Genomic DNA, 14,471 nt, shown 5'->3' with positions numbered 1-14,471 from the left:
CAAATAGGTAATTTTATATATTATGTTATTGAGAAATGTTCAGCCTGTATTTTTATTAGGGGCTTTTACATAGATAGGTGTTATTCTTTATCGATAGTTTTGCTTTATCATTTTGATATTTGTAGAAAAAAACAATGCAGATTCATTTTTAATGCACAGACAATAAAAGATTTCAAAATGACATGTTTATCACTCACTAAAGTATTTGACAATATTTTAAAATATACACATTGATCAGATGTAAAAATTAACCACCTGACTAATATTTTGCAGTTCACATTGGTGCCAAACAACCAGCTTTGACTCTTTAAATTCTGGAAGATGTGAGACTGATAATTCATGTTTCTTTTTGATCACATCTCACAGATTGTCAATTGGATTAAGATCCGAGAAATTTGGAGGCCATTTTAACACATGGAACGCTTTGTCTTCTTCCTCAAACCATTTCTGATTATTTTTTGCAGCGCTCAAAGTTGCATTCTCCCAAGTATCTGCTGCTATTAAGGAAAACTGCTGCCATGAAGGAGTGTGCTTAACTTGCAGCTATTTGAAGATAGATGATGTGTGTAACATCCACATAAATATCAAAACACACAGACCCTGATTCATTAAGACTAGCATGGTGAACAGCAGTCTCAATGAGCAAGATCACTGGAGTGAGATGCGCCTGATTCAGTAAGAATCCAGTTAGGATAAAAAAATATTTCTTTATTCCATTCAAACAAATTCGTAGAAACACATTACAAGTAGTAAAAATTGAATAATTATTTTTTTACCATTTGTGATACTTTCCTATGATTTTCATTTTGATAAAGAATAAAGAAATATGTTTAATTTAGACTAGATTCTGTTACAGGAAGTTTGTTTTTTATTTAGTTTTTGATGCACTCTTCCCAATATACATATGAATGGTGGTCTCACTACCTTCCTGTTACACTATTTTGTATTTCATTGAGAGGTACATGCTAGTTAATGAATTAGGGTCTTCTTTAATAAGGAATGTACCTCCACAAGTAATGTACTGTAGTCACAAACAGAAGTACATTTCAAACAAAATTTTCCCCACCAAAGTGGGGGAAATTTTCATGAATTAGATTGACGGGTTTAGCCATAACCTGTCCCACCCATGCTACATCTGTTTTGGTGGAATTGGCCAGGACTAGTGAATAAATGCCAAAAATCACAACATTTTTGCACAACTCTGAATTGCGTGTAAATGTTGGGCTGTTTCAAAGTTTTTTAGGATAGAAAACTGGCATAAGCACTTTCATGAATTGGACCCAAAGTTGTTCAGTAGGCCACAGACCAGAACATCACATTATGCACTTGTCTTTTTCCCCAAAAATGCATATTTGTTCCATTTCTTCACAAGGTAAGCAACAATTATGTACCAAGCTGTGCAAATAATGTAAAGCAAAATTCATCAGACGGTACTGCCTTCTTAGAATTGTTGTAAGGTCCAGCTCTGATGCTTGTGATCATAGGGACATGTAGATACTTTCATTGGTGGACAGCAAGCTGCAATGCACTATTTTTAACCCATTTATAGTCAGCATCTCTTTTTTGCACAATTTATGTTACCGTAGTTCTTTTGAGGGGGATTGAACTGGACAGAAAATCTCATAAAGACTTATAGCCCTGTCTAGGGATAATCAGTTATCCTTTCTTTGACCATTTTTGATGAGTATTAATTATTTTATACCGGCAACAATTCACAAGATCTGTCATTTTGGACATGCTAGGACTGATTCATTGCCATCATAATTTGGAATTTTTCCAAATTTTTCAAAGTTGCTCAGTTTCTTACATTTATCTATTATAAATGTATCTGTTATAAATGTATCGGTTATAAACTGACTGTTCACTTGCTGTTTCACATGTCTTACTATTAAGAGATGATCAATGTCCTTTATTTCACCTCTCAGTGGTTTTAATATTAAGGCTGATCTGTAAATAAAAGACAGTATGAAGAGGAAGACTTTGACAATGAATACGATTATTCATCCCTGAATTTCAACATAATTTGTAAAGGAACAATATATTAACAATGCAGATGACACAATGTTGCAAAGGCCGCCAATGCATGATTTATGAATAATGGTAAATGCATGTTGATGAGCTTGATCCTGGCATAGTGAGATAAAAAGTGTTCAGCACTATATGTGCTATTGAAATCAAGTTTAATGACTCACACACTTTATTATATTAATCCTGAAGAGCTAGAGGAGAAGATAAAATTAACAATAACAGAACATGCAGACCTGTTCATTAGGAAGACTGATCTAATTCTTAAGAAAAGACCGCAATTAAGAGATAGGTAATATTTATCAATAATTAAAATCACATTTTATTAACATTCAAGTCTCAGAAAAACCTTGATAAACATGGGCATTATGAAGACATCTCAATCACGTCAATGGTTTTGTGTCAATGGGTGCTGTCTAATGAATAAAAAGAAAATGAAAAAGGGATTAGACTGGGAAAGAAAAGAAAGTGATACTTAGGCTCTCAGAGTTCCCGCAGCTTCCATAGTCAATGTTTGCATCTAATTCCTGTTGGTTTCTCTCTGGTTACAATGGTGATCAAGTTCAGCATATGATTGGTTAAGTATATATTTCCTGTTATCTTTTATCTTGTTTGCCAAGACAGGGCCAAGAGATTGAGACAGGAAAGGACCAGAAAAATTCAAGAACTGGATCTGTGGAGGATCGGTGATAGCTTGGCATAAAAAAGTAAAAGAATCAATAAGAGCTAAGACCTTCAGAAAAAGAAAAAAACATCTTGTTTCTATGTACCATATCAGGTTGTTCAGACATTAGTTCAAGATGCTATTGCATAAGGAATATATGCAAGAGACCAGCTTCGCTCAGTAATTTACCTTTATCCTTTGACTCATAATCAAAATTAAAAGGGTTGCTTCAAGCTCGTAATGTCTGATCTCTAACAGCTGGGACTCCAAATGATTATGAGGATTTTTAGTTAAATTTAGTGGTGGTCGTACATTCATAGTTCCAAACCTTTCATATATATGGGATATGCGATTGTCGTAGTTTTTCATATGATGGGCACAGTATGTGCTTAATTACCGTTTCATCCATATGAAGAACAAAGGACCCACATTCTTGTGATCAGTGACCAGATACTTTGGTGAATCCTCTAGTCTCTAGAGAAGTGAAAAGGTGGGATCTTGGGAAAATCGCTTCAGATTTTCCTTTGTCTCATAACAGTATAGTATGACTATGTGTTTAGTGATTAATTCTTAAACCTGTCCTGTAAATTGCTCTAGGCATTGATTCGCACTGCTGACTTTTCAATTTATCTGTGCAACATGGTGTTCACATTCGAAGATAACTACTTCAATAATTATTTTCATATATGTTCAGTGAATAAAGACCGATTGTGTAATAGGATATTCCATTTCTATATCCTTCAAAAGGAAACAGCAATTTTCTCAGTATTATAAATGACAGAATAAAGATTTTAAATCATATTGAATAACAATGATTGCAATGACAGCGGAGCAATAGGTTCAAGGATACATCTTATATTATTGCTGAATTATGAACAAAAATACTGACAGCTTTTTCAAGTTATACTAAAGTCTGGATATTATACGTGTCCTCAGGGCCTACTAGGAATACCCAAGTTGATGGATAACTCTAGCTGAGCACCCTGGTGAGCAAATTAAAAAAAAAAGTGCCAATCGTTGTAAAAGAATATGATAATGATAACAGATGAATTAATGTAGTAGATGCATGGACAGCATTTCCATACCTATGTTTTGAAGTTAATGCCACATTATATCTACCAGCTAAAGATTCATTTAATGTAAAACTGTTTCAGTATTCCAGATAATGCAAATTGTTACCTGTCACCTAAATTATTACTTGTCACTTTGGAATTGACGCTTTGCCAAGTCCATGTATTATGAAATCAGATTAAAGCAAAACATCTGAAGAAAAATATAGTAATACACTGCAACTTGCAAAAAGTTAATGTTTGTTCATTTAATATTTTTTTAAGATAGGCAAACAGTTAGTTTGGACCATGATGGAAATATATTTCCAATTCCTTATGTAGCACCAATACAGTTCTTAGTGCTGACCAATTCACATCAATCCCTGTCACCCATGATATTCACAATCTATTTTTTCTCTAATTTATAAACAATCTAAAGTAATTGTTATAGGAAGACAAATAATGAGAAATGAGCTTATTTGTTCCAAGGTTAATTGAGCTGAACTCAAATTTTACAAAAATTGTTATTATCCCAAAATAATTTCTTTGCAATTTTGTTTTTGCAAATTCATCAAAATAGCAGCTAGCTGGTCATCATTTTTCTGATTTGCAGAAGGCTGGGAGGATGGTTAAAAAAAACCCTCACTGCTCACTTTTCCCACCATACTCTTCTTCATCCAGCTTCTTTTTGCTGACTTTCCCCAATATGCAACATTTAATTCAGCTATCTTCACCTTGCACTAGGTTTTGACATCAAGGCACCTGATGTGATGTCACAATGTGTGATACAGGTGTTGACTAGGCCTTAGGCGAGGCATGTCATAAGGTCATAACATGACGAGACACCAGAGGCCTACTTGACACTGGGAGCCAAAAGTCAAAGAATATGTTATGTGACTACAAAAGGCAGAAAGAAGAGGAATGGATGGTGGGTGGGCTGTAACGTCAATGAGACAATCTAGTGCTGAGATGAGTGTTATTTGTCTCCAGCCTACTTTGGTTATGCTTTGGGGTGTAGAGAGAGAAATAATAAAGAACATTTAAAGCCTTAAAAATTTCAAACAGGCATATGAAGTTCATCCTGTTTAATTTTCCACTCAGGATTGTCTTCCACAGATTTTCAGTTTCCACAATGGGCATGCCCATCTTTTCACCATAAACAAATCAATTTCTATAAAGTGATGAGACTTTTACAGATGAGGTTGACCAAATTTTTACAAAATGAATACATAAGAAACTGATATTATCTTATTGATACATGGTCTTTAACAAGTCTAGGTTCAAAGTTTTCTTTGCAATAAAGAAAATCTCTTACATGAAAGCTGGCAGCAAAACCAGACAAAAGTTTTGGACAGAAGTGATCAGTGGTCACTAATACCAAAAGTGTGCACGAAGTCGCCCAATAGTTACTACTGATTAGCTGCAGTGTTCACGTGGCATAAAAAATGAGAAATTGTTGACATTGGTGGAACAGTGACAGGTAAGTATCTGTTATGTATTTTAGACTTGGGAATATAGTATTTAAGTAGGGGTTGTCCAATTAGTGATCAATCCTTTCAAGATGCTAAACCTTCAACACAATGTATTGGGTATAAAAAAAAGTTTGACATGTTCACTGTGTGGTGAAGAACTTTGAAGCCTTGAATTTTACTGTGTGATAAATGCAACATATTAACAGCCACTGGCCACATCTGTAAAAAGGTTATGCCTGACATTGCTGCTGGCTCTCATGTAAGATATTTGCTATTTTTGCCAACATAACTTTGAAACTAAACTTGTGAAAGACCATATATCAATAGGATACCATTAGCTTTCAAGGAAATCATTTAAAAAAATAGGGTCTACTTTATCTGTGAATATCTCATCACTTTTATAAAACGGTGTATAAATATATTACTTAGGTATACTTAATGCATATATTTGTTTTATCGGCCTTCGGCTCAATCTTGAGCCATGGCGATTTATAAATGAACGATCTGCAGCAAGATTTGTCTTGTGCAAGCCTAGTTAGATCCACTAGAGTCTTCTTTGATTTTATCTTGATAGTATCGTGCCTTCAGGTTGCTGGTCTTCCTCTTCACCTTGTTCCTTCTATTCTTCCGACCATGATGCCCTTCTCCAGTGATTGCTCTCTTAGCATGATGTGTACAAAGTCATAGCTGGGTGTTCCTTGCATCAAGTGACATGTCTGGCTTGATTTGTTTCAAGATTGACTTATTTGTTTTTCTAGCCATCGATGGTATTGGTAACTTCCTTCTCCAGAGCCACATTTCAAAGACGTTGATTCTTCTGTCTTTTTTCTTTATTGCTGTAATATTAGACTGCACGAAACAGAAGATTCCTGGAATGCTAATTGGAAAGTCATTTTTCAGAAAGATGAAATTATCATTAGATTAGGATCATTGGAGACATCTGTGAAAAGTTTTTAGTTTGGTATTAACCATATCAGTTTTCTTAGTAATCACAGGTGACAATTATAACTGGTAATATTATAATTATAACAACTGCCCTGGAAATGGAATCCCAACAATTATCATGCTTTGTAAATGCTTTTCCTAGTTCAGAAGCATACCCTGTCGCATACTCCTGTAAGGGTTGATTTACATAGTTAGTAAACAAGTCACTGTCATTCTGTAAACACTTCATTTCCAATAAAGTTTGCATAACAAAGCCTTTTTCTAAGACAAGAAAAATATAGCCATGTACGACTTTCATTGGGTTCTTGAGTTGTGTGAATGATGAACCTCTCAGGTAAGGTTGTATCTAACCCATTGATCTCTCTTCTATATGGATCAATCTCATTAAGTTCTCTGCTCTTTGTAATAGGCTTATTTGTCTATGCGGCTGAAACAACTCATGGCCTCAGATAAAATATTTAAGCTATGCAAGAACTTTACATACAAAGGAAGGATCGCTGATGGCTTTATGCCCGGTTGATGACTTTCTGGTGTGGATAAATGCCTTCTAATCATTCATACTGTGCATATTAAATGTCACTACATTGATATCATTGTTGTTTCAAAGAATAAAAGTCATCTAGTATTGTGATAACGTGGGGATTAATTGTATACATATATTAGGATGGCTTCTCTCTAGCATATGACAGTAGCTATTTCTTTAAGACATCATTTTCAGGTAATTCTGTTTCTATGTCAAGGCAAAATGTAAAACATATTGACTTGGTTTTATTGGTAATGCACCAAATGAGTCAACATGAAACGCATATGAGACTTTCATAGGAGAGAGAACTGAATTAATCAACGACAATCATCTGTTAATAGATCCAGATCCCAAATCTAATATCATGAAGGTCATAAACATGAAGGGCATTTATAAAGTGTTTGAGTGCTTAGCTTTCTGCAGAAGTATGATGAGCTGAAAGTAAAAAATGTTTAAATAAGAACATTTTGCTTCCAATATATAGTATTAAATACAATTTTTGGAAATGTTATTATCTTTTCAAATATAACAATAAAACATAGTTTTTGGTCTTCGAATACGGAAAATTTACAAACACACATGGTAGTACTAGATCTTAAGGCAAAATGCTTACTGTGAACTGGTGTTAATTCAAATGCAAAAGACACAGCCTTCCTCAATATATTATTTTTATGATTACAATGTGCAATGAGGGAAAGGTGAAAAGAGTGCACTAATAATTGCGCTTACATACACAGGAAGTCAGGAGCCCATTGCACTTTGCTTTATAGTGGTATAATGATCCAACGTTATGTGCTTGGCTTTCAAAATCACCTAATTTATAGAATATAGTTCTGACATCCATTGCTATATGAAATGAATGGGAACCACTTTGATCCTATATATTGAAGTCATAAATTACATTCTTCAATCTACTCCCTCTTTTTTCTTACTAGCAGTACATGCAAAACAACAGTGGAAAGATGGTGTAAAAATCACACATGATAAAAGGGTCTACCTTCACAAAGTTTTAAACCATGGATTACATGACTTGTAATAATGCATACTCAAAGGGGTATTCCCACCTCCAAGATCCTATCCCAATATTTAACAAGTGTAATAATAATAATAATAATATTACCAAATACCTTCAATTAGAAATGCAGTATATCTCTTCTGATTAGATTTGTCACTTACTCAATGCGCAGGGCAATGCAGTAGGTTAGATATCCATGGCTATGGCTACTAGCAACTATCGAACTAACTAACTGTCAATATGTGAGTGGAGGTAACTATAGATATCTAAGCTACAGCAATGCCCTGCAGATGGGTTAAGTGACATAGCGAATTAGAAAAACTATACTACATTTCTAATTGGAGGGATTTGCTAATATTAGTGATGAGCGAATATACTCGTTACTCGGGATTTCCCGAGCATGCTCGGGTGTCCTCTGAGTATTTTTTAGTGCTCGGAGATTTAGTTTTCATCGCCGCAGCTGAATGATTTACATCTGCTAGCCAGCTTGATTACATGTGGGGATTCTGTAGCAACCAGGCAACCCCCACATGTACTTATGCTGGCTATCAGATGTAAATCATTCAGCTGCGGCGATGAAAACTAAATCTCCGCGCACTAAAAAATACTCGGAGGACACACGAGCGTGCTCGGGAAATCTTGAGTAATGAGTATATTCGCTTATCACTAGCTAATATTACTAACATTACACCTACTACAAAGTGTAAAGACAAAAATGGAGCTACTAGTCACGGCAAGTATATGCAAAACAATAAGTATAGGGAAACACTAAGAGATATTATTTGTGCCAATATATACTTGGAACATATACCTGTGATTCAGTACAATAATGATTAGAGTACTATAGAAATAATTGTACACAAAGAAGCAAAATATCATTAAAAAAGTTAAACTTTATTGAAAATAATTCATTAGATTGTTAAAAAAAGGTTAAAAAGCTGAGAAACCAACAGGTGATGAAGGCATCCCACCAGATAAAGGTATTGTCCGGAATATGTGGAAACGCGTGTCGTGGCTGGACTCTTCAGGAGATAAGAATACTTGTTTACTCATGTACATATTCACTATTTACCAAGCTAATGTTTGATTCTATCTATGGATGACAACACAAGCAATACATGTCTATACTATTCATGTGATTTTGTATACATTTCATCTTTTGGACTTATTAATGTATAGTGGTTTACCTTTGTATTGCACACTGTATTGATTTGGACAGCTTTAGCTGTTTATGCATTGTTTCACTCATTAGCCCTTATAATGATACATTTACCTATTTACCTTCTTATCATTTGGGGATACTCATTTATTTACCTCCTTAAATTTTGTAGCCCCACCTGTTGGTTTCCCACCCTTTAAACCTTTTGCAATATTTTAATGAATTATCTATATGTATAATCATCTAAGGGGTACTTCCGTCTGTCTGTCTGTCTGTCATGGAAATTCCCTGTCGCTGATTGGTTGCGGCTGGCAGGCCGCGACCAATCAGCAACAGGCACAGTCCGGCCACAAATTCGCCCCTTCCTACTCTCTGTCAGTGCCCCCTCCAGTCAGCGCTCACACAGGGTTAATGGCTGCGTTACACCATGTTATGCCGCGGTGTAACGCATTCCGTTAATGCTGCTTTTAACCCTGTGTGACCAACTTTTTACTATTGATGCTGCCTATGCAGCATCAATAATAAAAAGATCTAATGTTAAAAATAATAAACAAAATAAAAAATCATTATATTCTCACCTTCCATCGCCTTTCCTGCTGCTCTTCGCGACGCTTCGGGCCATGCATTGCGGTCTCGCGAGATGATGATGTAGAGGTCTCGCGAGACCGCTACGTCACCATCTCGTGAGACCGCAATGCATTCTTGGGACCGGAGCATCGAGAGGAGCATCAGTAAGCGCCTGGACTGGATCCGGGGGCCGACAGAAGGTGAGTATATAACTATTTTTTATTTTAATTTTTTTTTTAAATAGGGATATGGTGCCCACATTGCAATATACTATGTGGGCTGTGTTAAATACTGCATGGGCTGTGTTATATACTATGTGGCTGTGGTATATATTACGTGGCTGGGCAATATACTACATTGCTGTGCGCTACACTACGTGGCCTGTGTTATATACTGCATGGGCTGTGTTATATACTATGTGGCTGTGCTATGTACTACGTGGCTGTGCAATATATTACGTGGCTGTGCAATATATTACATGGCTAGGCAATATACTATGTGGGCTGTGTTATATACTGCATGGGCTGTGTTATATACTGCATGGGCTGTGTTATATACTATGTCTCTGTGCTATATACTACATGGCTGTTGTAAGTATAACGTGGCTGGGCAATATACTACATCACTGTGCTCTATACTATGTGGCCTGTGTTATATACTGCATGGGCTGTGTTATATACTATGTGGCTGTGCTGTATACTATGTGGCTGTGCTATATACTACATGGCTGTGCAATATATTATGTGGCTGTACAATATATTACATGGCTGTGCAATATGTTACGTAGCTGGGCAATATACTACGTGTTTGTGCTATATACTACGGGGGCTGTGCTGTATACTACAGGGGCTGTGCTATATACTACATGGCTGGGCAATATACTATGTGGGCTGTGCTATATACTACATGGGCTGTGTTAAATACTACGTGGACTGTGTTATATACTACGTGGGCTGTGTTATATACTATGTGGGCTGTATGCTACTTGGCTGTGCTATATTTCTCTGCTGTATCTGTGCATCATGAATCATGGTATGTGTTAAAGAGGGGGGCCCACTGAGACTCTTTTGCCTGCGGCCCTCAAAAACCTGGAGCAGGCCCTGGCTTCACTGATTGTTCATGGCCGGGCGTGACCAATCAGTAACAGGCGCAGTCCGGCCACAAATTGGAGCGGAAGTTGTACCACTCTACACTAATTAGTTGCACCCGGCCGACCGAATCCTGTGTATAAATTGCATTATTCTGAAAACTTCATAAATAAACTGCATACATATTCTAGAATACCCGATGCATTAGGATCGAGCCACCATCTAGTTTTTAATAAAGTTTCACATTTTATTATATATTGGCTTTGTGTACATGTTTTATAAGCCTCTACTACAAATTGGTATAGGATCTTGAAGATGGGAATGCTCCGTTAATAAAGACTACTGTCCGATACTTGTACAACACAAGTTTAGAGAAATAAGAAGCAAGAATGGTTGTCAGAATTACCTTAGCTTTTTCTAGACACATTACATTTTTATGTGGTGTCATTTGAGAAAAGGAACAAGAGGGTGTCACACGGGTTCAGCCCAATCAAGGGTATCAAAAAGGAATTCTCTATTCTGTAATGGCTTCCTCAGGGGCTTTGAATTTGCTTTCTTTACATTTTAATGCTTGAAGATCCTATCAAAGAGGTGATATCAACTTATAAAAATGTTTTGTCTCTGCTTTGCTTATGGCTTGATCATCTAAATCAAGGAACACTTAGATATTTTCATACCATATTTTCATACCAGGGCTCTTACTCTCTATGGTAAAGTGAAGGACTGTATGGGTAGATAAATGTTTATTATTCATGCAAAATAGCTGATGCAACAATTATGTAAAAAGTAAAAAAATCGTTTACATGCGCTATTAAAATGGTATTTTAATCCTTTAAATGGTGTTGGTTTAATTGTCTACGCTAGTTTATTTTGACTCAAGTACACCCCTGAGTGATATTACATTAAGATAAAGGAAACCACTGTATTCTTTGAGACATTGCTGTAATCACTATATTAATAAAGTACACTAGAAGCCAATGTCACCCTCCTTGACAAGTCATTGTTATTCCCCTTTGTAAACATCACATTAAAATGCTGAGGTTTTTATTTTTTACATAGGAAAGCTGACTTTAAGCAAATGTTATACTTCTTGAAAGATAGCGGCATATTTCCACACAGTATATTGAACCAAATAATCATAATATTACATTTCAGATATCATATTTTGTGGTAGATTTATATCTGCTGAAATTACTTATTTTGGAGGGATCAACCATGTATGGTAACTGCTGCATTTTAACATGGCAGATCTTTTTGTTCTCAGGGAAGGGAGCCAGCAAAGATGCATCTATACATTAGTGCCATGTGGTTCATGTATAGATATAGCAATAGACACCATGATAGTCAACATGCTACAACAATAGTTTAGTGCTGTGCTCTTCTACACCTTTTGTATGGCATAGTCAGTGAATGGGTGACCCACTACGCAAAAAGTCTATAAAATGACACCTGATGTATGTTTATATTGGAGGAATACGAACTGTTTAAAGGTAGAGATATCTGAATTAGACATAATAAACCTCTGCCTTTTTAGAAAAGAGCAGCTGAACATAGAAACTAGTTAATGACCTGCCTAAAGCACACAAAAAATACGCTTCTCAACATTGGGATTTAAGGGGTAACGTTTCTCCTTGTGGAGAGTGACAAGCCAGGCCTGACATGTCAGAGTGAGGAGACTTATATACATCACGCATACTCCTCTGGGAAATTAAATATGCAAATTGCCTCTTCATTGCTGCTTCTTATCTTTGAAATCGCATCAACAGGAAGGAAAGGTTGTAAAATTATGGAAACTATAGGATCGATAAACATGTTACTGATATGCAAAGGATGAAAAAATGAAAACAATTTAAAAAAATCTTTATTTAGTATCAAGTATGAGCGTCATGTGGAGAAATATACACACTTACATAACTAGCCTGCTAACAATGTCGTTATTAATGGTTTTCTGAGGAATGTTCTGCCATGCTGAATGCATTATGTCACTGAAATCATCGATATCTGCTGATCACAACTCCCTTTTCTATTGACGACCAATGATGTCCAATATTGGAACTGCCAGCAACGGACCTTGATGATTAGTCCAAGTGCTTTCAGCGTGGCAGAACAATCCTCAGCCAACTAAAAGTAACCTAATTGATCATACATTAAGGCATGTAATTTAGTAATAATTTACTTTTTTTTTCCTACATATTTTCTTTCTACCTAAATATTCTATGACTTACATGCCTTAGAACTGTAGTAATCATCTTAAATAATAAAGCAGGGTCCTAAAACGGGTCCTACAATGTATGTTTTTTTAGGAACTGATTTTTTCTTATCCATATCTATCACCAAAAACAAGTTGACTTAGGCATCAGCAATATCTCTGGTACCACAAAGCAGATAATTAAGCCTGCATCTGTATAGTGGCTAAATTAAAAATACATGCTTCACAAACTACATATACAAAAGCTGGAAATACTTTTGTGGAGATTTTATAGGCCAACCGCTGTGCTCATGAATTAAACATTAGCAAACAAGCAAGTAAATATAAATATGTACCAAACTATTTCCATTAACATTTTCTACAGCCTTTTAGTATACAGTACAGTGCATAACACATAAAAAGGATTCTACCAAAGGGAAAAAAGAGAGATGAATATGCTCAATCAAAATAAGGTTTGTTGAGTCAAGAAACTAGAGCACAATGTTTTGCAAAGCTATGGGTTTTAGATAGAAGCTGCATTTAAAGCCATTCGTTTAGTTGGAGCTATTCAAAGAAATACATCATAAAGAATATTTATCTACTCTTTTTCCTTCAATACACATTAGATCTTTGCCTTTACTTAAATATGAGAACTATTTAAAGTATCTGTCCAGCCCCTTAACAGTCAATTCACTAAAAAAGGAAGGGGGGTACTAGCAGCTCACCATTGTAGACCGTGGCAATGAATTATCCATATGATGATGCACAGAAAGGATGGGGTCAGCCTTCCTTGTACTGAGGACCAAAAACGAATAAAAAATTTTCCAGCACGAAGAAAAAAATATAAAGTTAATGATTTTTTTATTTAACATAATAAAAATGACATAGTCAAAAAATACAAAAATTTAATAGAAAGGAAAAACAAAGGGGAGAGAGAAAGAACCCTATGTGTTTCAGACAAACATGTCCTTAGTTATAAGCCCCGGGAACAAGCCTACGGATACACACTACAGCATAGATTCCTATTGCAACTTGGCACAGTACTTAGCAGATGTTGTTTTCATAACTTCAGCACGCCGACGAACACCTCACACAGATACCCTTGATAAAGGCAATTGTGCCGAAACGTTGGGGAAGGACTTCTATCTCTGTACCTCATTTTGTCAGCTATGAATTGAAATTTGAACTAACTGGCAACAGAACTTCCTCATGATGTATTGAATGCTGAAGGTCACCGTTCTACTACTTAGTTATATGTAGATATGACTATGGACATGTTTGTCCAAAACGCGTAATGTTCTCCCACCTTTGTTTTTTCTTATTCTATTTTAGTATTTTTTGAATATCTGATTTTTACTACATTAATAAAAAAATATGAATCGTACAATTGTTTTCTTGAAGCTGGAATATTTTTTGTCTGTTTTTAAACAATACACTAGCTTTAACTGTTTAAAAGAAAAAACTGTGGCTGTCTAAAAACAAATCTCTGTCCTAGGTTTCTCTTTCTACATGAAGTATGGATGGGGTGAGAGAAGATGCTGAGAGACACCAGTCCTGCCTAAATTGGTGTTCTAGACTTTGATGATATCTAATTAAAGATAACAACACAGACAATTGGTAATTCTTCCCCTATGTAGGGAGGAACACATAGTTTGAGGTTCTGAGTTAGCCCCTAGACCATGGAGAGAAATTTGAAAGTTGCTTTTATCAATATTAATTATCCTACAGGAAAACATGATTCAGTAGAGCTATTAAAACATAACTATAGGGTAAATA

At 35.7% G+C, this 14,471-nt stretch overlaps 1 protein-coding gene across 2 annotated transcripts in view; it reads right to left on the bottom strand.

Moving 5' to 3' along the window:
* The window catches only part of IL1RAPL1 (interleukin 1 receptor accessory protein like 1), a 2,314,681-nt gene that overhangs the window by 1,534,890 nt on the left and 765,320 nt on the right, over window positions 1-14,471 (bottom strand). The gene's annotated exons all lie outside the window — the stretch shown is intronic.

This window comes from Ranitomeya variabilis, chromosome 3 (assembly GCF_051348905.1).
Source record: "Ranitomeya variabilis isolate aRanVar5 chromosome 3, aRanVar5.hap1, whole genome shotgun sequence".
In the NCBI taxonomy this organism is placed as follows: domain Eukaryota; kingdom Metazoa; phylum Chordata; class Amphibia; order Anura; family Dendrobatidae; genus Ranitomeya; species Ranitomeya variabilis.
The sequence above is the reverse complement of the archived record's forward strand: the minus strand, read 5'-3'. Positions and strand labels throughout refer to the sequence as shown.